We start from the raw sequence: 27,868 nt of genomic DNA, 5'->3' as shown, positions 1-27,868 counted from the left end.
AATAGCTGTCCGTAAGGGGTTGACGACTTTCCCCTCACCGCATACCCCCATAGCAGACAACCCGCTCTTCCACCAGCCTGCCACACACAAGCATTTGCTAAATGGTTGCAGGGAGGGTGCAGAGTGATTGGAGACATGTTTGAGGGGGGACTTTTGAAGACGTTCGCCCAGTGCAGGGAAGAATTTCGTCTCCCGCCAGAAGCGAGTCTACAATATGCCTAGTTGCGGCACTGGGTATCGTTGCGTATTTTTTGCAGCCGGCTACCCGACCCTACACCCCCTTTGAACGACTGGTCCGCTCCTTCGACGATTCGAAGGGACTCATATCCCAAACATACCAGATCCTTCAGCACCCACCCACACTGACGGTACACCCGTATCAACGTCAATGGCACCTAGCGTCGGGAACGGAAATCACACCTGGGCAGTGGAATAGTCTATGGCGAGACATTCCTAGGGTCTATCGTAGCATCCCACAGAGGGAAAATGCATACAAAATAATGACACAATGGTATTATACGCCTATCCGGCTACACTATATGTTCCCTGCTACGTCCCCCTGTGTTGGAGATGTTCAAATGCATCTGGCGACTTCATTCACAGCTGGTGGGCCTGCCCGCTCCTGACCCTGCTTTGGAAGGAAGTCCTTAGTCATATCAAGGAGGTATTGGGGTTCCCCCTGCCTGAATCCATAGCCACGATCCTCCTGGGCATCAAACCGGATACCTTGAAAGCACTTATGAGCAGCAATTGGACTATAGCTCCACATATGCTTGGGGCGGCTAAGCAACTCATTGCACTCTATTGGAAGAAGCCAGAGGCTCCTCCGATTGCTGCTTGGTTTGTACGATTGTGGCACGTTCTAACTATGGAGCTTTTCAATGTGCGCCTGCAATTGCGAGAAACTCGTTTTAATGCTGTGTGGCCCCCCCTGGTTCAATATCTCTGTAAAATAGAACATGTGCGATATTTACCTGTCAAGCTTAGAGCGCTGCGACACTTTGAAGATGCCCTGCTCCCGCCACAGCCTCATAAGCTTATTCCATGGTCGGTTCGCCCATAGTCACCCACCGCTCTGCGTGCTCGCGACATCCCCCACTGCACCTCCGGTTACCCACTGCTGCGCGTCACCTCTGGTCTGTTCACTCGTGTGCCCAGGTAGCTGTTGCTGTTTCACTTCTTCTCTTTCCCCATTTCTCCCCGCTTTGTTTCTGCCTGTATTTCACTATCCACTTTGTAGGGGCTTCTCGCTCCCGTTAATAACGTTACTGTTCTTTTTTTAATGGGTCCTGAAATGTTACACAAGCTGCAATTATTGACATATATACTAGTGTACACAGTTGGCCCATCATGGGTAGAAGGCGACATGCTCTTTCAACATTAGTTTCCTGTTGCCTGAGCTTGCAATGAGAAACATTTGCAATTGACGCGTCCGGCCCTACATGGGTTGTAGGCTTATCGCTGTGTAAGCAGAGACCTGAATTGTATTATTTCTTTTTCTTTACTTTCTGTTTTTATTGAAAATAAAAGAGATTTCAAACAAAAAAAAAAGAGGTACACCAAGGGTTCGAAAGGGAGATATATATATATATATGTATACAAACCTAGGAAAACTGAAGGATAGAAAGAAGGACACTTGGGCTAGGAAGAGGGACACAGAGACAAAAATAGGGACTCTAAGGGTTACAATGGGGGGAGGGGAGGGGGGGGACACCCCAGTTTGGAGAGAGGGAGAGAGAGAGAGAGAAAGGGGAAGAGGGGGAGAGAGGGAGAGAGAGAGAGAGAAAGGGGAAGAGGGGGAGAGAGAGAGCATGACAGACAGACACATTTAGGATAAGAAACAGAGACAACAAGGCTGGAAAGAGAAACATTGGGGTGGGAAAGAGGGGCACTATTAAAAAAAGAAGAAGGATATAGGGAGAGAAAGAGGAATAATGGGGGTCAGAAAATGCCCCATGTTGCTCTATTTATTCATTAACAGTTTTATATAGGATCGCTCTAGTAAAAAATAAAGTACACTTTAATTAATAAGAATCATATACAGTTAACCGAAAACCACTGAAAAAACAGGATTGTTACCAAGGAACTAAAAAGAAGTTGTAGGTTGAAGGGAATTCAGTATATTTGCCATACTGTCATGTAGTGACGTGCAGTTGAGGAAATAGGTTGAAAGATATAGAGCTCTACTTTAAAAGCATTTTACAATGGTGTGTTTTAGTCGCCTTCTCACATGCAGATCAATCGATTAGGTTTTCCAACTCAAGAATTAGTCCCAGAGACTGGCTGCAGTACTACTGAAAGGCGGTTTCATGGCTTGGGAACACATGAATCTGGAACTCTTGAGAAGCCACAACAGCCAGTAGGTTGTGTAAATAAGGCAGACTGTTCCAAAAGACAACTTTCTACACAAGGCAGTTCATTGTGAAGTGTTGCTTGTTTGATGGAAGCTATTCTTCTTTACCTAACGTTTAAATGCATCAACATAGAGAGAAAACGGACAAAATATGAGAGACACTAGCATCTGGGGGACAGACCATAAGCTGACAGGCGATTTATGTTGGATGGTTAGTATCAAGATACCACCAGAGATGGGGCTTTTCTGAGAAATATGTGTGTGTATATATATATATATATATATATATATATATATATATATATATATATATATATATATATATATATATATATATATATATATATAATTATTTTTTTTCTATAGCGTGAACCTAGCCAAAAAGGAGCAGAGCACTGTACATGGTTAAAAACAAAAAGTCAACGAGTAAGGGGAGAGGAAGCGGAGCTGTAGACAGTTAATGAATTGTGTTTTAGTGTTCTTTAAAGAGGGAAGTCTTCAACTCTTTCTTAAACTGGAGCAGTGTTGGGGTGATCCAAAAGAATAAGGGGATGTTGATCTAGTTCCTGGGTATATAGATGGAAAGGACCTGCTGTGTTATATTTACACTTCTTAGTCTGCAGTCTGATGATGTCCTGGCTGTGGGTATGCCATGAACAACCAGAGATACTGAGCTTGTATGCAAAATAAGTGCAGGAGTTGGTCATGAAATCATTGTAAATAATGCAGCTAGTTTTGAAGATGGCCTAGGGTGGCATGTCAAGCCAATGGAATTCCATCAGGATAGGGAAGCTGTGATATTTCTTCAGGCCCTGGATGAGACGTGCTGGGGTGTGTAGGTTGCCCCTAAGGGGTGCCAGTGTGGAGTATGCAAGGCAATGGAGTAGGGCATTGCAACCATTCATATGCAAGATTAAGAGGTCTTGAATAGCAGTTTTGAAGTTGCTTTCTGGATGAAATGGCTTAACTTTCTACAGGAGAGTGAGCGCTGGTATTGAGCGGTCTTTGTTGTTTTGTTTTTGGGCAGTGTGTTCTTGGAGGGAGAGACTGGTGACAAAGGCGAATCTAAGTGACTTAGCATTCAATTAAAGTTGGGGTTCGAAACAGTCAAGGTTCATGTCATTGCGCCAGGTTTGTACTGTATCTCTTTAATGTGTTTGGACATCTGAAGCAGAGGAGGCGTTCAAGTAGAGTTGCATCTCATCAGCATATTGGTGAATCTTGGTGCTGTTAATTGTGTGTAGAGCACCATGCAGCTCCATGTAAAGGGTGACAATGACAGGAGAACCTGGTGAACTCCACTAGTGATAGGGATCTTTTGTGAGCTGAAGGTGATCAGATAAACAAACTAGAGTTGGTTGGAAAGGTGGGAGGAAAGAAATGTGAAAAAATAGGAACAAAAACATTACTGACCTTGATCCCCAACACTGGGCCTCATGAACACCCTATGCATGTTATGTTAGGCTATGTTACCATTATTTGTAGAGTACGCTTCTTCACCATTTGTCCTGTAGTACTTTTGAACCTGTGAACCTTTTACAGCTCTGGGATTCTCATTAACAGGGGTCAGTCAGATCTGGTGCTATTGTGTTTGATTAGAGCATTGATACTCAAAGTAGGGCACGGGGCCATACGCAACCCTCCTTGCCTTTATATGCGGCCCCACTGGTCTACAGCAGCACTGGACTGCTGTTTACTCGACTCAGCCCTAACAATAAAAGATGTTATTTAATGGTTAATTTGTGTTAAAGAAAGGAAGTAACTAGGGAGCCCTGCACCGCTCAGCTTTAAATACACCAGAGGAACCCTTCTAGAGGCACCTCAAAGTTGGGAGTCAGCAGGATAAGAGACACATCATGAAGAAGGAAGAACAGGCGAGAAGACGTCAGTCAAGGAACAGGCAAAGATGGGTTTGCGTCCAGTGGGAGTCAAGGAGCGGACAGAATCCCTGATGATAGGGATTGTTGACCAGACACTCATGTCTCAAGGGGCATGAAGTAAGTGTTTTGGTGAGAGGTTTGCCACTGGATTCAAGCTACCCTGGCTGATTAGCCAGAAACCGGTCCCAGGATGCTTGTTTCCGGTCCAGGGAAGACATGGCTTGGCAGTTCGGGCTAGGCTGTTCCCATGAGGCACAGGGTCAGACTGATTTGCATATGGCCATGTCTGAACTGGGGTGGCGGAGTGAGCTAAAGAATAATGATAGATTAAACCAGATCAGTTGACTGGGGGTGAGTGCTTGCAATGTTCAACACTCCGTCCATCATCCCCTTTGGTTTTGCTTTGTTCGCCCTAAGTTGGCAGGGTATGCCCAGACGTGGGTCCCTTGCTCACTTTGCCACTGGATTCAAGCTAGCCTGGCTGATGGCGGATGATTAGCCAGAAACAGGTCCCAGGATGCATGTTTCTGGTCCAGGGAAGACATGGCTTGGCAGTTCGGGCTGGACTGTTCCCATGAGGCACAGGGTCAGACTGATTTGCATATGGCCATGTCTGAACTGGGGTGGCGGAGTGAGCTAAAGAATGATGATGGATTAAACCAGATCAGTTGACTGGGGGTGAGTGCTTGCAATGTTTAACACTCCGTCCATCATCCCCTTTGGTTTTGCTTTGTTCGCCCTAAGTTGGCAGGGTATGCCCAGACGTGGGTCCCTTGCTCACTTTGCCACTGGATTCAAGCTAGCCTGGCTGATGACGGCGGATTAGCCAGAAACCAGTCCCACGATGCTTGTTTCCAGTCCAGGGAAGACATGGCTTGGCAGTTCGGGCTGGACTGTTCCCATGATGCTCAGGGTCAGACGGATTTGCATATGGCCATGTCTGAACTGGGGTAGCAGAGTGAGCTAAAGAATGATGATGGATTAAACCAGATCAGTTGACTGGGGGTTAGTGCGTGCAATGTTCAACACTCCGTCCATCATCCCCTTTGGTGTTGCTTAGTATGTGGGAAGTTCATTTGCTATGTATCCCAGACTGACACTCAGGGTCTGTATGAGTGAAGCATGCAACAGGAACTGTCCCGGAGGGAGTCCATCCTCCTCAACCAGGGTACCACAGGCTAAAGTGTACCATCTCAGTAAAGGTCGCCCACTGACTGAACGCCAGACACCTACCATTCTGTGAGTTTCGCTCTAGTGGGGAATATGTTATCTCGTGGTGTACCAAGTATCGTCAGCGCTGGGGCATATGGGATATGCAGTGTGCGATATGTAGGCACCGCCTGTAGCAGCGGTAGGCAACTTGAACTAGCATAGGTTGTGGCAATGAGGGCCAAGTGCATGAGTAAAAAAGTTGCAATAAAACAGATTTCCTCCAGGCTGGTAGTATTGTGGCTGTCTCTGGTAAGTACAATGCAGCAAGCCAATGTGCCACCCACTGGACTGCAAGCCTGCCGTGATCTGTCGGTTGATATAATTTTGCTAGTGCCACCCGGCATCGGAGTTTCTTCCAGATAAATTCCTGCGTCACCCCCTCAAACAATGAAAAAAATTATGCAACGACATATAGGGGCAAGTTTGCAAAAAATAATACAAAGCAAATACCTCATAATCATTGCATTTCTTTAAGGGTTTGGCCAGAAAAAATAACAAACATAACATATATACATATTACAAACTAATTCTGTTGCAATATCATAGCATATACAGGATGGAATGATCCTCACCTCCGCTGATAGAATTGTTTAGAAATAACATTTCTTAAATGTTGACTCCTTCCACCAATGCGCACTTTTCTTGATTTCTTTTAATCTCATCCTTGCCAGTAAAGATTTAGAGGCCATAGCTCCTCTGACAGAATGGACAGTACACTGCTACATGAGTCCGCGCAGAGGAGAGTACTCATTTGACCCAACAAGCTTTAATAGCTGTGGATACTGGGTAAAAAGGTTTCACAAATGATATAGTTGTTGAGCCCCCTGGACCTGAATTCTCACATTCTCTCCTCATACTCATTCAAGCAGCATACCAGGCATAGTTTAGGACTGTCTGGGAAGGACCGGTAGGAAATCGTTCTTGCAGATGTCCTTGTCCTTTTGCTATAATTAAGGCACACCATCGGGGTAAATATTTTGGTCTCCAGATCTACAGCTTTAAAATTTGACAGTGATAACTGCTCTCTGAAGAGATCTGGGTCTGAAGGCCCAAACTCCAACAACGTAAGGACTATGGATAATTCCCACAAATAGGAATAACTTTGTCTGTCATCCCTATGCCCCTCAGCAATTTTCATATCAACTGGAATTCACCTACAAGTGTACTGGCCACTGGAGTATGACTGGTGGAAATCGCAAATCTTCAAGAGCCCACAATCCTATAACTCATCCTGACTCTCCATCTCTGCCACATAATTAGCAATGTGTACTATATCTAATCCCAAAGGATTCAGCTGCCAGACTAAAGGTTCAACTGCAGGGATGTCTGGAAGTCAATGCTGTTCTGTCACCCCCACCTTATTCTCTAAGGAGGCCAAGAAGCCACTCCCAATAATATGGCAGAAAGGGAGTTGGGAAAGACGCACGTCATTGTGTATCACACTCTCTTTGCCTTGGTATGGAGTCACCTCATGCGTTTCAAGTTCTGAAGAGAATAAGCAAACAAGATATACTACATAGTCTTTTTAACTGTGAATTATCTGCTACTATCTGTGTACGATATGCCTTTTATAGTTGGGTAACCCTCTTCAGCTAAGTATCCTTGAAAATACAAATGGTGTGCCTGCAACATATAATATGAAATATCCGTCTAAAGTCTAACTCTTCTGCGGTGTGATGATACAGGCCCGCAGATTCGAATCCCTCAACCACCTTGAATAAAATCAAATGCAGTTTATAATCGGTCAAGAAACCCAAATCAAGTGCATGGCTCAAAGTCTTTAGAACGAATGGAAGATTGCCACTCCACAGACAAAACTTTAACTTTAATTCAGTAGATTCAGTCATGAAACAATACCGCCATTAAAGAAATACTTAAGTCCATACAAAATGAAATGGCGGAAAATAATCAGTTCCACTGAAGAATTACAGCCAATTCCATAAAGAGAATTTCCCAGAGATTATCACAGCACAATTCAATCTTAACCCTGAGTGAGATACCATCAGACAAAAATGGCCACTGGGAAGCAAGGTTCTCCAGGACAAGCTCTTAGATATACTGGAGCTCAAAAATGGCTGCCATATCCATGAACACATTTGTTGTAATTTGGACTGGGGCCTTCAATATGTGGATACCATCATGGTTTGGGAAGGATACTCCAGACACTCACCATTTCAGCGTCCATCTTCCATAGAATGTTACTCTACATTCAATGTTAAATATGAGAAGTCAATATTCAAGATATACATGATCTGAATGACTAAATGTAAGGGAACATAAATGTACCTAATGCCTATGTCCAATATAATAGTGGTTGCCCCCCCCCCCCATTACGAATCGTCTCCTACTTGGACCACAAGTAATGCATACTGTATTGATGTTCCTGATGCCAGGCCCTGTTACAGACACTAAAAAGATCATCCGTTCAAGGCAGATTGAGATTGCCTTTTCTGGTAGCAACCCAGGCCTGTTAAATGTAGAAGATAGACTCTGATGAAAGTCATGTGACTTTCCATCATTCCATCTGGAGACTCTCCAGATCATTAGATGGAGTTGACCTGCTGCTAGATCAATCAATCAATCAAAGCATTTGTATAGCGCGCTACTCACCCGGAGGCTCTCAAGGCACTTGGGGGAGGGGGGTCCGCTACTGTTTGAACAGCCAGGTCTTGAGTTGCTTCCTGAAGGAGAGGTGGTCTTGGGTCAGGCGGAGGTGGATGGGTAGGGAGTTCCACGTCTTGGCAGCCAGGTAGGAGAAGGATCTTCCTCACGTTGTGGCTCTTCGGATGCGGGGAACGGCGGCGAGGGCGTGGTTGGTCGATCGTAGCTGGCAGGTGGGAGTGTAGAAGGTCAGGCGGTCGTTGAGGTATCTGGGGCCTTGGTTGTGGAGAGCTTTGTGTGCGTGGGTGAGGAGTCGGAACGTGATTCTCTTGCTGACGGGGAGCCAGTGCAGGTCTCTCAGGTGTCCGGCGATGTGGCTGTGTCGGGGGATGTCCAGGATGAGACGTGTTGAGGCGTTCTGGATGCGTTGGAGTCTTTTCTGAAGTTTGGCTGTGGTTCCGGCGTAGAGGGAGTTGCCGTAGTCCAGTCGGCTGGTGACGAGGGCCTGGGTGATCGTCTTCCTGGTTTCGGTGGGGATCCACCGGAAGATCTTGCGCAGCATGCGTAGGATGTTGAAGCATGACGAGGAGACGGCGTTGACTTGTCTGGTCATTGAGAGGGAGGAGTCCAGGATGAAGCCCAGGTTGCGTGCGTGGTACGTTGGTTTGGGTGCGTTGCCCAGGGCAGGGGGCCACCAGGAGTCGTCCCAGGCGGAGGGTGATGATCCTAGGATGAGGACCTCCGTCTTATCTGAGTTCAGTTTCAGGCGGCTGTTCCTCATCCACTCGGCTACGTCCTTCATCCCTTCATGTAGGTTGGTTCTGGCGGTTGTGGGGTTGTTGGTGAGGGAGAGGATCAGCTGGGTGTCGTCGGCGTAGGAGATGATGTTGAGGTTGTGTTGGCGTGCGATGGCTGCGAGGGGGCTCATGTAGACGTTGAAGAGGGTGGGGCTGAGTGATGATCCTTGTGGTACGCCGCAGATGACTTCGGTGGCCTCGGATCTGAACGGGGGGAGGCAGACTCTCTGGGTTCTTCCGGCGAGGAAGGAGATGATCCACTCCAGTGCCTTCTCTTGGATTCCGACGTTGTTCAGGCGTTGCACTAGGGTGCGGTGGCAGACCGTGTCGAACGCTGCGGAGAGGTCCAGGAAGATGAGGGCCGCTGTTTCCCCGTTGTCGAGCATGGCTCGGATGTTGTCGGTGGCTGCGATGAGGGCGGTCTCGGTGCTGTGGTTGGCCCGGAAGCCGGACTGCGAGTGGTCGAGGGATCCATTTGTCTCGAGGAAGGCGGCCAGCTGTCTGTTGACGGTCTTCTCGATGACTTTGGCAGGAGAAGGAAGGAGCGAGATGGGGCGGTAGTTTTTGAGGTCGGTGGGGTCCGCTGACGGTTTCTTCAGTGGGGCGCTGAGTTCGGCGTGCTTCCAGCTCTCTGGGAAGGTGGCGGTGTCGAAGGAGGTGTTGATGATGTCCCGGAGGTGGGGTGCGATGACGGCGTCGGCCTTGTTGAAGACGTGGTGAGGGCAGGGGTCGGTTGGTGATCCTGAGTGGATGGAGTTCATCGTGCGGATGGTGTCTTCGGTGTTGATCGGGGTCCAGGCTCGGAGGGTGGTGGTGGGGGGGGGGGCGTTGGTACAGTCGAAGGGTGCGTTGGCTGTGTGCTGAAACTGTTGTGTATGTCTGCGATCTTGCTGTGGAAGAACGAGGCGAGCGAGTTGCAGAGGTCTTGCGAGGGAGTGATGTCGTTGTTTCCGGCGCTGGGGTTCGAGAGCTCTTTGACGATGATGAAGAGTTCCTTGCTGTTGTGGGCGTTGTTGTCCAGTCGTTCCTTGAATGCGGTTTTCTTGGTGGTGTGGATCAGCTGGTGGTGTTTTCGGGTGGCGTGCTTGAGGGTGGTCATGTTGTCTGCAGTCGGGTCTCTGCACCATGATTTCTCGAGGGCCCGGCAGTTCTTCTTGGATCTCTTTAGTTCGTCGGGGGTCTTCAATGGGGCGAGGTCGTCTGCGCAGTTGGTGATCCATCTTGTGAGGTTGTTGGCGGCTTGGTTGGGGTTCGTTGAGCTGGCGGGAGGGTTCTGGCTCAGGGATGTGGTCAGTTGGTCGGTGGTGATCTTGTTCCAGCTTCTGCGGGGAAACTGTTGCGGGTGGTGGTGAGTGGTGGTCCTACTGAAGCTGAAGTGGACGCAGCTGTGGTCAGGAGAAGACGGGGTCAAGCGTGTGGCCGGCGTAGTGTGTGGGGGTGGTCACCAGTTGCTTGAGTCCGAGGTTGGCGAGGTTGTCCAGCAGGGTGGTGGTGTTGCGGTAGTTGTTGTTCTCTAGGTGGAAGTTGAGGTCCCCAAGGAGGATGTAGTCAGCCGAGGGGAGGGTGTGCGGGCTGATGAAGTCGGCGATGTCTTCGCTGAATTGTGTGCGTGGTCCTGGGGGTCTGTAGATGAGGGTGCCTCTGAGGGTGGTCTTGGGGTCGGTGTGTATCTGGAAGTGCAGGTGTTCGGCGGCTGTGAAGGTGTCGTCGGAGTTGGTTGTGATGCGGATGGTGTTCTTGTGGACGATGGTGATGCCTCCGACGGTCTGGTTGACCTGGTCCCTTCGGGTGATCTTGTATCCGTCCGGGATGGCGATGGCGATGTCGGGCGCTGAGGAGGCGTTCATCCAGGTTTCCGTGAGGAAAGCGACGTCAGGTGATGTGGAGTCGAGCAGGTTCCATAGTTCCACGGCGTGTCTGTGGACGGAGCGGGTGTTGAGCAGGATGCACTTCAGGTGGTTGCTGCTGGTGCTCGGCTTGGCGGGTGCGGTGCAGGTCTGGAGGCAGGAGAACTTGCAGGATTGGCAGGCGAAGGGTCCGTGGGTGCGTCCTGGGGTGGCACGGTGGCAGCCGGGGATTCGGCCGGTGTTGAGTGCGTTGAGGGTGGCGGTGTCGTAAGTCAGGTGGGTTGGCAGCTGCGGGGGCCAGGGGGCCTGGCGCTGGGCGCGGAAGGGCGCAGACGGGCTTGCCTTTGGCGCGCCTTCGGCGCACCCGCTGCGCGCGTGTGCGCGTGCGGGCGTGCGGACTCTGCCATAAATGGCAAGTGGGCGGGGGGCGGAGCGAGGGAGGAGCAGCTGGGAGGTGGGAGCGGGGTGGCGAATGGGAGAGGGACCAGGTGGAGAGGGGGCGGGCCGCGGGGGAGCAGCAGCAGGGAGCGGGGAGCGGGGAACGGCGGCTAAAGCGCTAGGGGGTCAGCAAAACAAACAAAGGCAGGGGGATAACAGCGGACAATCAGGGGCACAGCACGAGATGAAGGTATGCTTGACTTTTTGAAGTCTTCAAGAGTTGGGAGTACTGGGTAAACACACTGGTTGGGCCACTGTCAGTTACAGTAAGATCGGAAATCAAACCTGAGATCTCCATAGTTAAGTGATCAAGTACAACCCTGCTCTGTGGCGCCGCCATTGGGTTTCAAGCTTGGGATCATAACAAACGGTGGAAAGGCATAATGAAGATGTCCAGACCACTGCTGTAGGAATACATCCCTGGACAACACTTCTGGATCCAAATGTCTGCGGAAGAATTTAGGAACCTGGTGATTAAAGCATGGTGCAAAAAGATCAACTTTGCATAAGCTCCAAAGCACCACGAGACTTACAAATAGTTTTTTATCCAACTTTGCGATATTGGAGTCCTCCAAATACCTGGGGTTCAGGTTGACTAAAGATGTTTTTTCCTGGAAGATACTCAGCAATTATCAATGTGTGGTCCACCAAGCAGAAGTGCCAGATATTTTGGCATAGTCAGCAAGTACCTTCAACCTTGTCCTGTCTAGTTGGGTATGAAATGGATGATGAAATGCGGTTTATTTTCAATAGGACACCACAGTTTATCATGTCCTTGGTCAGGCACTTGATCACAAAAATATCATGTAAAGAGCTTGAAACAACTCTCATCCTCTGCCCATTTTTCATCCCTAGTAAACGTTCCATATCTCGCACACCAACCAAACTTGCTGGCATACGATTACTTGATGAGGATCCAAAGATTGTCCTGACATTTCATGCTTCTAAGTCAGAAAGCCACCACAGTAGCTCCTGACTCTGCTCCATCGAAGAAAATTACCAAGTCTGTGCATCAGAGACCTCTCCTTAGGTGAAGGATCTTCAACCTCTAAAGGGCTCTGTAATGGAGGCTGCCCAGGAAGATTGCCTGTATAGAGGCATGACAGAGAAATGCCAGTCAAGAGCCAAGCTTTTTTGAATTTCTTTCTTGATTGCCTTGATTTTAGCGTTTGTAAGACAGAACGAGCGGGTCTATCTTACATCACAGGAACTCCAACAGTCTCGACAAGGCTAGACTCAATTTTGAACCATAAATTATAAATACCAAACTCTACAATAGATTTATTGCTGAGATCAGACACTGAAAAAGAGTATTTAGTCAAATGACGTGATGATCAGGTTGTCTAGGTAAATGTTAAAAAGAATCGTAGTCCATGAATGGTCTCATGAGTTTGGTGAAGCATCAATGGATGGACAACAGCCCTAAAGGGAAGGTTTGTTAAATTGTTTTTGTGTCCACTTCAGTAAAATGGAAGGCATGTCAGGCGAGGAAAGAATAGAGGAACAGTTTACCTTTTTAATGTGAACAACACAACATTAACTTCCTTTGCATTACCTCTGCATGCAGATGAAGTGTATGTCTCATCCACCACACTGGAGGGAAAAATCCTTCTGGAGTTATATGACAAAATACAGATGCCACAAATATTGCCCAAAATATCAAAAACACAAATGTCACCTTCATATATCCTGTCTGTAAAGGCAAAAATATTGACAAACAAATAGACCACAATATCATCAAAAAATGTCTAAGTATATTGAATTTTAACTAGTATACACTATATTAACTTTCAAGCTTTAGTAAGTCAAAAAATATTACATTTTTTAAAACTATACTTATATAAAAAAATACATGAAAAGGTATATCTTACAAGCATAAAGTAAAAATATTAATGTTAACATAATGCAAAATAAACATCATATTTAATTATATCAAACACTAGATAATAAAAATAAATATAAACTAATAAAAAAAGAATGTACAGTACACCAACTTAAAATGAAAACAAATAAAATGAAAAGGAAGAAATACATATTAAAGCAACTTAAAAGAATCAAATAAAATAATTAGACTTGGGGAGTTTAAATTCACTACACCAGTGATTCCCAAACTGTGGGTTGCAAGACACATTTTGGTGGGTCGTGAAAGTCTAAGCCATTAACAGAGATTCATTTACATTCTGTGTTTATCTTGTCGCATTTGTTGAGCTTTAATGACAAATCAAATGTCAGGCTGTGTCTTCTTACAAACTACTGCTTATGTTTTTTAACACAGGGATAACGGTTTATAAAATCCTCTAACTTTCCAGTCAGAGAAAGAAAAGTAATGTTCAGTTTGCCCACAAAGCAAAGATATAGCACTCAGAAGTGTGATGGAAACAAAGATTTTAATAAGATCCAAACAAATCAAGACACTTCGTCTTGGTGATGCACAAATGATAAAATATTCACTGAAACCAGATTTCCACACATTATATTCTGCATGCAATATAGTTTGATCAGTAAAACTGTATGTCTGTGCAAATTCAGTGGCCATTTCAATGTCAAATGTGGGGTCTGTAAATGACAGTGAGCTACCACATGATGCTCAAGTTAAATTTTAAAAAAATGCCCTCCTCATGTCCATTAAAGCTAGGTGGGTCGCAAATGTTCGCCTTGCTACATGGTTGGTCTTGGTCCTAAAACGTTTGGGAACTACTGCACTTCACCCACTCCAATCTAAACAACAGTAGGAAAATTATGGACTTTGACGGGTTTATATTTAGTTGTCCCACTCCAATGTTAGGAAATGTAGGGAAAGTTTTGGACTTTGGAATGGTTAGATTTATTGTTTCCACTCCTACATAATTAAGAGTAGGGAAAGCATTGGATGAAGTATACTATTCCTACTCCAGTTTGGAAAGTGTTGGACTTTGGAGGAGTCAGATTTACTGTTTACACTCCAATCTGATCAACGGTATGGAAAGTGTGGCACTTTGGAGGGGTAAAATTTACTATTCTGTTCCCACTTCAAAATTAACAAAAGCAAGGAAAGTCTTGGATTTTCGAGAGGTCAGATTTACTGTTCTCACTCCAACGTTAGCAAAAATAGGGAAAGTGTTGAACCTTGGAGGGGTTAAATTTACTATTCCCACGTAAATCTAAACAATGGTACGGGAAAGTGTTAGACTTTGAAGGATTCAGATTCACTATTCCCACTCCAACATAAGCAAAAGTAGGGAACATACACAAAAACACCAGCGCACATCATGTATAATAACTTTTCTCAAATCACAATCTTGTGCGAACACTCTTTTCCAGTCCAAGAAAGTCACGTGGTGTAGAAAGTTCCGATTTTATTTCTTTTTTAACAAACACAATGCTCCAAAGCAAAAGTAGGGAACATGTCAGACTTTGTAGGAGTTACATTTACAATTCCCACAACAACATAAATAAAAGGAAAATGTTGGACTTTAGAGGGGTCAGAAATACTAGTCGCACTCCTGATTTTTGTACATAAAACATTTAAATATAGATTAAAAAAAATACATTTGAAAGAATATATTTATCAAATATAGAACAAAAACAACTACATTTAAAAAATAAAAGTTTTATATTACAAATAATTAAAAAATAAACTATTTTAAATTAAACATTTTCCTCTCTATTACCCTAAAAACAAGCAATTAAAATGAAAAAACTATATAAAAATGATGAAATAAAACAAATACAATCCAAACATTAATACATATAAAATAAACAACATTTATCAAAACTGATCAGCCAATGAAAAATAATTACAACCAAATATTTAAAATCACAATCAATTAAATTACGTAATTATTGATTAACAATGATCACACAAATGTATTTACAAATTAAAAGCAATACATTATTCACATTTTAGAAAATGTTCCAATCTAATTTCCAACAAACCCAACAACCAACTACTAAATTAACGATTTCTAATTACATTTAAAACTATAATTCACATAAAATCTTACACACAATACTAAAACAAACACTAATGATTTATAATACTAAAATAGCTAATATTTGTCAAACAAATGTAAAAAATAATTTATACAACCATATTAAAGAAAAAATATTATACACCACTACATTAAAAAAAAACTTTATTAAATACCTAAAAAAGATATTTTTACCTTCTTTTTTAACATCATTTAACATAGGGAAGAAACGCGTTACTTACCTGTAACAGCAGTTATCCAGTATTGGTGTCTTTCATAGATTCACATGCCTGAATCATTCCCCGTTGTCGAGACGGAAGCCTCCGGTATATAGAAAAGTAATGTCCTATAGACATACATAGAGAAAAATAGGCCTAAGGGCCTCACCTTAGTGGCCTATCCTTGTCCTTATGTAAAAAGGACCAAACTCTTAGAGCCAGGCAATCAGCTATCACCTCCCTCTAGAACCTTCCTGACAGGAGCCTCAGTCTCTCAGATTTTCGTACGCACTAAGCTAGGTAGGCGTAATATAGTTAGAGAGAACGTGAGTCCTTCCAGGGGAGGCGGGAGGGTTGCATGTGAATCTATGAAAGAGACCAATACTGGATAACTGCTGTTACAGGTAAGTAACGCGTTTCTTATCCAGTATTAGGGGTGTCTTTCATAGATTCACATGCCTGAATCAGAGTAGTCAGCAATATATTATGCACATTTCCGATGTAAGCATGCTATATATACAGTTTAGATAATACATCCATTATCTTGTAACCCTGAAACATTAGCATACATCAATATATCATAACAGTAAGAAATGTGCATACCAGGATGGCGGGATGTTGGAAGGCTCACCTCACTGGAATAGATGTCGAAGCACCGCCTGGCCCACTGCTGCATCCTGCATTAGCTCAGCATCCAGGCAGTAGTGTCTGGAGAAGGTGTGCGGTGACTTCCACGTCGCCGCTCTACATAGGCCAGAACGGGGCAATTAGGATCAGGGTACAAGGCTCCGCCTTCATCTTCCGGAGAACCCTGGGAATCATCGGGAATGGTGGAAAAGCGTACGCAAATACGCTGAACCAACCGATGGAAAGCGCATTCCCGAGTGACCTTGGTTGGGGACGCCAGCTTGCGTAGCTTGGGCATTTGGCGTTCTCCTTGGTGGCAAACAGGTCGATTCCTGGGACTCCCCATTGTGAGAATATGTGGTCCAGTGTATTCTCGTCGAGTTCCCATTCGTGGGAGAGGGACTTCTGCCTGCTGAGGGCGTCCGCAATGGTGTTGTCCTTGCCCGGGACATAGTCCGCTTTGAGCGTGATCCCATGGAGTACCAGCTAGTTCCAGACCTTCTGCGATTCGCGTGAAAGGGTGAGCGAACGCGTTCCTCCCTGTTTGTTGAGATAGTGCATCGTCGTGGTGTTGTCCGTTCTGACGAGCACCTGGGAGTTCTGGATGCGTGGTAAAAAGGCTTGTAGTGCCAGATACACAGCCCTCAGTTCTAGAAGGTTTATATGGAGTTGCTTCTCCTGATGTGTCCATTTGCCGCTTATTCGGAGGTCCTGGAGAACAGCTCCCCAGCCTTCCAGGGATGCACCCGTGGTAATCCCCAGAGGTGTTGCTGGAAGGAGGAATGGCAGTCCTATACACAGATTCTTGTGAATTTTCCACCATTCCAGGCTCTTGGACATTTGAGGTGTTATCTTCACTATGTCCTCGAAAGAACCTGTACTCTGTGTCCATTGGTTTGTGAGGGCCTCTTGCAATGGGCGCATCCTGAGTCTGCAGTGCGGAATGAGAAGCATACAAGAAGACATCATTCCTAGGAGTGATTTGTAAGTTCGAACTCCTAGAGACTTCCTTGATGCCACAGCCGTGGCCAGGGATATTATCTTGTTTTTTCTTTCCTTTGAAGGGAATGCTCTTGCGCATTCTGTGTTCAAGACCGCCCCAAGGAAGGTGATGTTCTGTGTTGGGGTCATGCAGGATTTCTCGAGATTGAGAGTCAATCCTAGATGCAGAAAGAGATTGGTGCAGGCGTTTGAGGATTCGGTCACGCCTGCAGCTGAGGGTGCTTTTACCAGCCAGTCGTCGAGGTAGGGGAAGACCTGGTGACCCATTTGGCGCAGGAAAGCTGCCACAGGTGAAAGGCACTTGGTGAAAATCCGCGGAGCGGATTTGAGGCCAAACGGTAGGACCTTGAATTGGTAGTGGTGTCCCGCCACCTCGAACCTTAGGAATTTTCTGTGCCCCTGGAGTATCGGGATGTGGTAGTAGGCATCCTGGAGATCCAAAGATGTCATAAAATCTTCTTTTTTTAGTATGCCAAGTATTTCTTGGATCGTCACCATCCTGAACGACTAACTCTTCAGGAAAGAGTTGAGGGCTCTGAGGTCTAGAATGGGCCTCCACTTTTTCTCCTTCTTGCGTATAAGAAAGAAGCGGGAATAGAATCCCCGTCCTCTTTGAGAAGATGGAACTCTTTCGATCGCCCCTTTCTTTATCATCGCAGATATTTCCTGGAGCAACAGTCGTAGATGTTTGTGCGGCAGCCTGCGTGGAGGTGTTGCAGGTGGGATGGAGGTAAATTCCAGGGAATGGCCAAATTGTATTAACTGGAGTACCCACCGATCTGTGGTGATGAGATGCCAATTGTTTAGAAAATGGGACAATTTTCCTCCAATTTTTAATGAGGGATATAGTTGCTGGACTGGCTGGAGTAATTGGTCACTGGCGTCCGCCCGTGCCTCTCCTCTAGTTTTTGCCTTTAAAGTTTGATCTTCCGTAAGAAGTCTGACGACCTTGTTGCTGCTTTTGTTGGTACTGGGATCTATTCGGATAGGAATACGAGGACCTATTTTGATAGGATCCCCTGTAGGAGGACTGGCCCCTGGATGTGTTACCCCGAAAGGACTGGTTCCTTGCCTGTAAAGTACCAAGTGCTCTAGCCGTATCAGTGTCTTCTTTAATTGTCTGGAGCGCCTCGTCAATTTTGGCTCCGAAAAGGTGTTGGCCGTCGAAGGGCATGTCCAGCACCTTCGTCTGCACCTCTGGTCTGAAGGATGTTGCCTTAAGCCATCCCTGACGGCGTAGGACTGCCGCCCCAGCTAGTTGACGAAAGCCCATCATGGCTGCATCTATGGCACAATCAATGATCTCAGCTGCCGAGGTTTGTCCCTCCGTAAGGAGTGCCTTGACCTCCTCCTGAACTGTATCTGGCAGTTCCGCTATATATGGGACTATATCTTCCCAAAGTTGGCGGTTATAACGCCCCAACAGGGCTATGGAGTTGGCCACCTTGATGGTCATGGCGGAAGTCGTTGTAAACCGTTTACCGATTGTGTCCAACTTCCTTCCTTCCTTGTCCGGTGGAGCTGACAGAGGAGAGGAAGGGTTGCGAGAATTCTATTGGGCCGCCTGGGTTACAACAGAGTCCGGTTTCGGGTGCCCATTAAAGCAAGTTGCCGCTGTGGTTGGAGCCTTATATTTCTTATCCAGGCGTGGAACCACCGCAGGTAGAGAGGCCGGCGTCATCATTAGTTTCTTTTCTTGGTCCCAGAGAAAGTCTATGATTGGGATAGACTTCGTTATCCTCTTTGTTTGTTCCTTAAAGTCATATAAGAAACACTCGGTCTCAGTCGATTCCATCTCCATATGAAATCGCTTCGCTGCTCTTTCTACTAATTTATGGAAACCGCCAATGTCCACTGGCGGTGAATCTGCCTGGCGCGGTTGGGGTGAAGCTGGGGAAGATGCCACATAGTCTTCGTCCACGTCGTGATCTGACTGGTCCTCCTGGACTTCCCCCTCTTCCACTTCCTCAGCCTCCTCATCTGATGATTCGATCACCTGAGGTGGCGTTTTCTCATGGCGGGCCTGGGGAGCTGGCCTTGACTGTTTTGGTGCTGCCGCCGGTGCATTTGTTGCAGGCGACGGGCCCCCCTCCTCATTTGCCTGTGATTCAGGGAAACGCTGTTTGTAGTCCTGGATCAGGTATTTAAGGTCATTCACAATGGAAACGGGAAGGCATACCATCGGCGTGACCTCCGTATGGACCTGAGCTTGGAAAGAGTGTTCCTCGTAGATCACCTCATCCTGTTCCTCGTCTGTGCTCTGACATTTCACGTTAAGGTCCGAAATGGAAGTAGCTTGCTCCAGGAGTTCTTCCTCAGATTCTTCACTCTGGAGAATCTCCGTGGGCAAATGACTTTGCACCTTACTGGGTGATGTCGTTTCAGGTGTAATCTTTTTCTTGGTCAATTTGACCGACACAGGACCTTTTGCAGGGGCCCCTGTCGTCGTCCCTGTTGCCGTCGACGGTGGTAGGGTCCAAGACGACGATTCTATCAGCCTGGATTTCTTCCACGGCTCCGGAATGACTAACTCCGACGACGATTCTCCCGTCGACGGTACCCTCGTCGACGGGCTGATCTTCGACGACGGTACTTCCGTAGACGAGACTTTCTTCGTCGACGATGCCTTCGTCGACGATGCGCTCGTCGACGCTGTGGTCGTCCACGATTCCTTTGTCGACGAGTCCCTCGTCGACGATTCCTTCGTCGTCGATGTCTTCGTCGTCGACACCTTCGGCGTCATCCCTCCCGTCGACTATGAATTCTTCATCGCCGATGTCGGCGTCGGCGGGGCAATCTTCGTCGTCGACGAGGTCTTGGACGTCGACTTCAACAGAATTACCGATGGAATAGGCTTACCCGCAGACGACGATGAAGGAGTGGTCGTCGTCGACGAGAAAACCGACGACGTTGTCGTCGTCGACACAGTCGTCGTCGCTGTGGAGATGGAAACTGGCGCCACAATTCTCTTTTGCGACGAGGAGGATGCTGTAAGCTTGCTGGACGACTGCGTAGGCTTCTTAAAAGCCTGAGAGTCCTTGTCAGACACTGAAGATTTCGTCGATCTCGCCTCTGAAGATTTCTTTTGTACCTTCATAGGAGGAGTGTCTGAGGGGTCAGGGGACTCCACCCTTGGCCTCTTCTGGGAGACTTCTGAAGTCATTGAAAAACTTCCTTCTGAGGAGACCACATCTTCCCTGTTTTTAAGCCTGTCCAGCCAGATGAGCAGGCGACCTTCTCTGTCTCTCAAGGTTTTGTTAGGGAAAGACCTACATATCTTACAGTCCTTAGGTATGTGGTCAGGATAAAGGCAATATAAGCATAGGGCATGATAGTCTTCCACATGGAGCCTTTTCTTCCCACATGAAGAGCAGGCCCTGAAGAGGGCTTTCTTCTGGGATTCAGACATGCCAGCAATTTCAAAGAAATAAATCACTTAATCCTCTGAAGTAATCCTGTATGAGATGTTTGGAGAAAGAACTCACTTTGAAAAGTGAATAAGTTGGTTTTGAAAAGATCCTGAGGAGAACTCAGGTTGGAGACTCCCTAGCACAACGTGCGGTAGAAAATCTGAGAGACTGAGGCTCCTGTCAGGAAGGTTCTAGAGGGAGGTGATAGCTGATTGGCTGGCTCTAAGAGTTTGGTCCTTTTTACATAAGGACAAGGATAGGCCACTAAGGTGAGGCCCTTAGGCCTATTTTTCTCTATGTATGTCTATAGGACATTACTTTTCTATATACCGGAGGCTCCCGTCTCGACGACGGGGAATGATTCAGGCATGTGAATCTATGAAAGACACCCCTAATACTGGATAATACTACATTTAAATGTTAATGTTATATTGAGTTGTCAGCAATATGAAACTGTATCAATATAATGATGTACTGTTCTATATGATAGAAATTAATTTTTCCAAACTTGTTACAAAATAGGAATGTGAACAGCTCTTCTTAAACAATATTTTAGCTTTATCCCCACTGTATATTAAATACATATTTGGCTACTTTAGATATAAAACAAATGCGTATTTGGTATAATTTTTTGCAGTGTTTTCATGCTTGATGCATTGATGTATTAGTCCATTGCTAGATGCCCACAATTTAATCACAAATTCTTGCTCAAGTCATGTTTTAAAGATTTAGTGTACCTTCCCTGCTCTTGGCAAGTTACCCATATGCAAGGAACCCCCTTGTTTTCTAATATAGTCTTACCTTTTTATATTCTGTCCCAGAATATGTTTAACATCACAATATTTTTGACATATTTGTATGCAGTATTTTGTCAAAATGGCCCTTCTATTGCTTGCACAAGAAAGATTTTCTTTTTTTACTTTTTAATAACCTTGTATGTGAGGTCCGGTCCTCTTGTCTTGACATGATCACCAGGCCTGGTCTAATTTGTTCTTATGGTCTGCTTTGAATGTACTCTACCAACGAGATTCTTCCAATTATTCATGTTCTATTTTTGGGGGTACAATATAGCGGGATCCCCCCTGCGTCGTGGCAGGGCTTGGACATGGTAGTATTTCCAAAAAAAGGCAAACCACTAGAACTACCCTCTTCATATCATCCGATTTCGCTTATGATTTCGGGAGCCAAATTATATTCGAAGATAATCGCCAATCGTCTACAAAAGATTATAGTGGCGCTGATATCACCCTGGCAAAATGTCTTTGTCCCTGGTAGGGAGACCACACTAAACGGGTCATTGCACTACTCGATATAGCAGAAGTAGAAGATAGAGAGCTGGCTGTGTTACTCCTAGATACGGAAAAAGTATTTGACCGGGTATCTTGGCACTACTTATGGAGTACGTTGGTAGAGATAGGGCTGGGGTCAGGTTATCTCAGAGCTATCCAAGCTATATACTAAACCATATGCGCAGCTACAAATAATGGGTAATACTTCAGGGAGGATCGAGATTGCTAGAGGGACGTGGCAAGGCTGCCTCTGCTCCTCCATATTATTTGCCTTTTATCGCAATCCATTTATTAACCAAATCTTGAATACCCAAGCAATAAAACCCATAATCCCTAAAGGCTATGAAACCAAGATTCTTGCATATGCGGATGACAAAGCAATAGTTACTCCAGATCCACAGAGGGCAATTAGAGAAAGAGAAAGTATGGCAGAGGAGTTTGGTAGGAAATCTGGATAGAAGTTAAACAGCAGTAAAACTCAAATCATATGCTCTTTCCAGTGCCAGGCACAAGATCCGCGCAAATGTGACATACTTAGGAATTAATATAACATCCAGCACAGACAGCCTTTGTGCGGTAAATATTGATCCAATTATGGGTAAAATAAATGGGGAACTTAAGCGGTTGGACAAACTACATCTCATAATAGGCAGATTTAACATAATAAAAATGAAATATTTCCCGAAGATATTACATTTACTCCATGCAATACCTTTGGAACTAGCAGAAATTAAAATAAATAAAGTCAATACCCTGTTTACCAATTTTATTTGGGGTTATCAGAAGACTTGCCGTGCATTGCAATATCTAACACTACCAAGAGAGCGCGGTGGGTGGGGAGCCCCCAATATTTAATTGTACTATTGGGCCACTGCCCTCCATCAGATGGGTTTCTTACTCATACCAGAGCAGAGATGAGGTCCTCTTCTTAAAACAGTTGGAACCAAGCTATAATAAACAAGCATTTGCAATGCAATAGGTCTCGCATTAGGAAAGTTTGAGCTATTGGTCTTGTAAATGACCATTTTTTTTAATTTATGTGTTGGTTTTGAAAATAGCTAAATTAATAGCTTTGTCCTTTACAATGCCAATAGTTTTGCAAAAGTGACACCTATAACCTGGGGTTGCGCTGAGTGATGCTGTGGTGGTGCTGAGTGGTGCTGTGGTGAGGCTGAGTGATGCTGTGGTGGTGCTGAGTGTTGCTGTGGTGGTGCTGAGTGATAATGTGGTGGTGCTGAGTGATAATGTGGTGGTGCTGAGTGGTGCTGTGGTGGTGCTGAGTGGTGCTGTGGTGGTGCTGAGTGATGCTGTGGTGGTGCTGAGTGGTGCTGTGGTGGTGCTGAGTGATGCTGTGGTGGTGCCGAGTGGTGCTGTGGTGGTGCCGAGTGGTGCTGTGGGGGTGCCGAGTGATAATGTGGGGGTGCCGAGTGATAATGTGGTGGTGCTGAGTGATAATGTGGTGGTGCTGAGTGATGCTGGGGTAGCGCTGAGTGATGATGTGGAGATGCTGAGTGCAGGGATGTGGAATTCCTATAGCCCGACGCCCGGGACATATTGTTTGAGGTCAAGGGCTACACATTTTCATGTATATTTTGTCCTTGGGACAAGTAGGCCCAACCCCCTACAGCACAAACCCTTTGACTGCCAGTTTACAGCACCACATTATGGATCAGGGAAAGGCGTTGCCTGCAGTTAATGTAATATTTGTGTCCATGTGTTAACGCTGTTCAAACTCGTATTTATGGTTCATTAATGCAAAACTTTTATTGTTGGGGTGACCAATCTAAGTACATGTTGTAAGCTCAGAATGCACTACTGACAGTGGTTCCAGTATAAAAACATGTACACACATTTTCAATGTTTAGCAATATGAGGCTATGTATAATGCTCCCAGAACGCTCTCTGATTAGATGCAAATATTTGCAGAAGATTGAAATAAAGACTGATGATTCTTTGCTTTCAAAATAAAATGCTCACAAAAAAATGCAAAAACCTTTGGCTAAACGACTGTAAAATTTTAGATACCATTTCTTTGCAGCATCATTTAGTAAAATGTGGTGTTTGCTAGTATTTCCAAAAATATTCAGAATGGAAAATTAGTGTAACGAGTTTTAATAAGATTATGAGAAACATAAAAATAAACAAGCACTGGTAAAGCCAGTAGGTCTGAAATTGTTGGTCATCCTTTTGGTTTTGCCAATGCATGACTTGTTTTGATGGGGGAGCTGGCAGACACTCTCCATTATAACAAAAATTGGCAAAAGAAAAAAAAAATTTGGGTCTCAATAAGCACACATTGCCACAGTAGTTACTGGCACTGAGCAAAACGACTGTTTCGATATGCTTCTTGTAAAAGAACTGAATGCTGTCACTCACAGATAAACTAGCCGATAGACAGGGAGAGACAGAATTTTAATAAACACAAATGGTCACGTCAACGCCAGACCTAATTAGGGGCCCAATTATTAAATAAAGTCTCAAATGTGCGTCCAGTTCCTTGCATTAAATGCAGATATACAGCTTTCATGAATTCATAAGACTTTACAGAAGTAGGCTTAAACATAGTACTCCTAGAAAATACTTGTGAACTGCATTGTATCATGAGTAAATATGCAGGTGTAGATTTGGTCATGCAAAAATCTGAGTATTTGCAAGTTCCCTTTCCCTTCAACCACTTTTTTCCCCAACCCTTGAAGAAGTTTTATTTCTGCCATTGCCAGGAGTAAACTTCCTTTCAAGGTATGGGAAAAGATTAGAGAAGATCTGGTGAAAACCATTAAAACATAAGTTAGTAGGTTTGCACAGACTCTAAATGGCATTTCAACCCTGAAACTATTGCTTACCATTACCTTCAGCCCCAGTATGTAGATCTGCGGAAACGTGGCAACATAAGGGAATTGCTAGTATTCAACACCTACTATGGAAGGAGCCCTGGCATAATCCGAGAGGCTGTTTCAGCGCTCTTATATAATGATAGCTGCCATAATTTGTCGCTTCATTACATGGCACAAAAGAGACAAGTGGATTTTGTTACAGGACAAGTAGATTTATGAAGCAACCTGCCCCATGGACAAGTAGATATTTTATTAAATTCCACACCCCTGTGAGTGGGACTGTGGTGGTGCTGAGTGGTGCTGTGGTGGTGCTGAGTGGTGCTGTGGTGGTGCTGGGGTGGTGCTGGGGTGGTGCTGGGGTGGCGCTGAGTGATGCTGGGGTGGTGCTGTGGTGGTTCTGAGTGATGCTGTGGTGGTGCTGAATGATGCTGGGGTGGCGATGAGTGATGCTGGGGTGGCGATGAGTGATGCTGGGGTGGCGATGAGTGATGCTGGGGTGGCGCTGAGTGATGCTGGGGTGGCGCTGAGTGATGCTGGGGTGGCGCTGAGTGATGCTGGGGTAGCGCTGAGTGATGCTGGGGTGGCGCTGAGTGATGCTGGGGTGGCGCTAAGTGATGCTGGGGTGGCGCTAAGTGATGCTGGGGTGGCGCTAAGTGATGCTGGGGTGGCGCTGAGTGATGCTGGGGTGGTGCTGAGTGGTGCTGAATGATGCAAGGGGGCTGGATGCGTCCTTGATAATTCCAGTAAGGTGAGGGGTAGGGAACTGGGCGACTCCCCCTCCAGATGCGCAGACTTGAAACACACATTAAGTGAAGTGCAAACAGCAGCCTGTACGGCTGTGCAGGGCCCCAGCCAGTGTGATAGAGGGGGGGGCGGGGGGGTGCAGAGTGAGTACATAGCAGCAGCTCCTCCCCTGGAAGCAGTGCGCAGTCACCTACATCACCACCTTATTATAGCTGTATGCCGATGTCAAGTATTTGCTGTCCATCACAACCGACTGCAGCGCCTCTGGATAGTATTGTGAGGGGGGAGGGGGCGGTGAGGGAACTGAACTCAGCACTGGGCTCTTCCTATGTTGGCAGAAGCGCTCGACCTTATAAAAATGAAGGGCTGAGTAGGCCCTGGTTTGGCACGCCGAACGGGGTAGTAGTGTACTATAATACACCGCACACGTACTGGCTCCGGACCACTACTGCTTCACTCTGAGGATGGCCGGACTGCGAAAGCGCTCAACCTTATAAAAAAAACGAAGGGCTAAGTAGGCCCTGTTTTGTGACGCCCCACGGACTAGTAGTGTACTATAATACACCACCCACATACTGGCTCCGGACCACTTCTGTTAATTAATAGAGTAACAATTATTGGGCTGAATAGGCCCTGTTTTCGGACGCACCACGGACCAGTAGGGTAGTATAATACACCACCCACGTCCTGGCTCCGGATCACTACTGCTGCAGTTTGTGAGAAAGCCCAGACTGCGGAAGCACTTCGAATTGTAGAAAGTGCTGGATTGGTAGAAACATATGTTAAAATACGCCTAACGCCTACGGTGCTCTGTTCGCCCTGTGTGCCAGTGAAAAACGTTTAGTACAGTAGGCGCAAATTTGAAACACGAAAGCTCACCATTAAGGCACCACGCACTGCACTTTAATGGTATGGGTCCGGAAAATTCCCCTTTTAATTTACGTAAACTGCACCACGGCCAGGAAGAAATAACTACGTAATAAAAAATTCAAATGTACATAATGTAAAACCTTAACTTACACTTCGCAGTGAGTGGTGCTTTTAAATGGCGGTAGGCTGCATAAAAAACATACAACAAATTTTCCGGTTCCTAACATAGCAAGCTCTTCGCATTGCTGTGGGGAGGGGGGAGGAGAAATGCGAGACACGGCCTGGCGGCCGTGAAAGTGAAGCCGGCCGTGGGCAGTAAATAATTAGGGGAGGAGAAATGCCTGAGGCAAAGCGGCCGGGAAAGGATCCCTTTGATGTGGCCGTGAAAGCAATTAGGGGGGAGGAGAATTGAGGCCAGCACGCACTGCGCACGCTGGGGAAGCCTGTGATTGCTTTGATGTGGGGAAATGCGCGTGCTTGTCTTCACGTGAACTGTTGAAAATCCGGCCCTTGGTTTGAGCACCTATTTTGGCCACTAAAATTCTCCCCTATCCATTCCTGTGGAATGGGATAGGCTCGACCTAAAAAACATACTTTAAGTGTATTAAAGAGTCATGGAAAGTATGGAAAAAAGTAAATAAATTCTTTAAACATCTCCAGATATAATAAATTTACTTTACTATGGCGGTCGGATCTACTACTGCAAATTTTATATGATGGTATGGCTAGATCCTGGGAACGGAGGCAGATCTATTTTACAACAGTAACTACTCGACATTTCCTGAACTTGCACAGAGGTTCAGTCTTAATAACAACTCTTATTTTAAGTATATGCAGATACAGAGCTGTATAAGAAGTCTACTTCAGGGTTCTGTTAATTTGGCAGAAATTCTAGTACTGGGAATTATGAAATGCCAGGATAATAAGATTAGAGATTATTATCATGAATTAATAAAGACTCTCCCAGATGATGGATAAAACTGAAGCAAAATGGGTAGAAAAAATGGGCGATGGGGGGATTGATTTGGACATGGCACTTGAATTAGGGATTAAGATCTATCTCTTGGCCAACCTAAAAGCTCAACTGAACATTATAAAACCTTGTATAATTTTTACTATACACCAGCTAAGCTTTTCGGTTGGGGGAAGAGGGAGTAGGATAAATGTCCGAGATGTCCAAGCGGACCAGCTCATATGATCCATATGTTCTTTTCTTGTACGAAACTGGCATCTCTAAAAAGAGAACTAGAGGATCTCTGGCTACAGACATTGAAGAAAGAAAGAAAGATTACCTCAGCTATGATGATACTAGGATATGATGGTAGGGCAATCCTCGATATATCACCTAGAGACTTTGTTTTTATAACACTGGCTGTAGCACGTCTACTGATAGCCACTGCATGGAAAGATAGGGAACCCCGTCATACCACCAATGGCTGCACCGGTTTTGAATATCAGAATTCATGAAACGTCCCTATATAAATGTTAAGGACGGAAAGCACGGTTGAAGGAAATTAAGATTTGGGAGCCCTTGTTGTTATGGCTGAATAACATTGGAGGGTAGGAAAGAGCTATTCAATATCTAAATTCAAATATGTATATATATGTAATTATGAATTGTTTATGGTAAAATATCCTATTGTGACCATTGCTTAAAATTACAAAGACAATGTAACAGTATAAATTTTGTGTATTTTTATATATACTGATTTTCAATAAAAACAAAAAAAATAAAGAATGTACTCTACCAATGAGGATTAAGGGCATTATCCTTGAAGGCAGGTCAGACCATTGAT

General features: G+C 45.5%; 1 protein-coding gene across 6 annotated transcripts in view; it reads right to left on the bottom strand.

Moving 5' to 3' along the window:
- PLA2G6 (phospholipase A2 group VI) overlaps nt 1–27,868 on the bottom strand; it is a 593,695-nt gene that overhangs the window by 538,476 nt on the left and 27,351 nt on the right. For 2 of the 6 annotated variants that reach the window (XM_078683792.1, XM_078683778.1), the window contains exon 2: nt 22,497–22,572. The exons of 2 other annotated variants lie outside the window; for them this stretch is intronic. The gene's annotated coding sequence lies outside the window, so the exon portion shown is untranslated. Of the gene's footprint in view, nt 1–22,485; nt 22,573–27,868 lie in introns of all 6 variants that reach the window. 2 more of the 6 variants (XM_078683798.1, XM_078683803.1) reach the window with 1 other exon arrangement.

This window comes from Lissotriton helveticus, chromosome 1_1, assembly GCF_964261635.1.
Source record: "Lissotriton helveticus chromosome 1_1, aLisHel1.1, whole genome shotgun sequence".
Taxonomy (NCBI): Eukaryota; Metazoa; Chordata; class Amphibia; order Caudata; family Salamandridae; genus Lissotriton; species Lissotriton helveticus.
The sequence above is the reverse complement of the archived record's forward strand: the minus strand, read 5'-3'. Positions and strand labels throughout refer to the sequence as shown.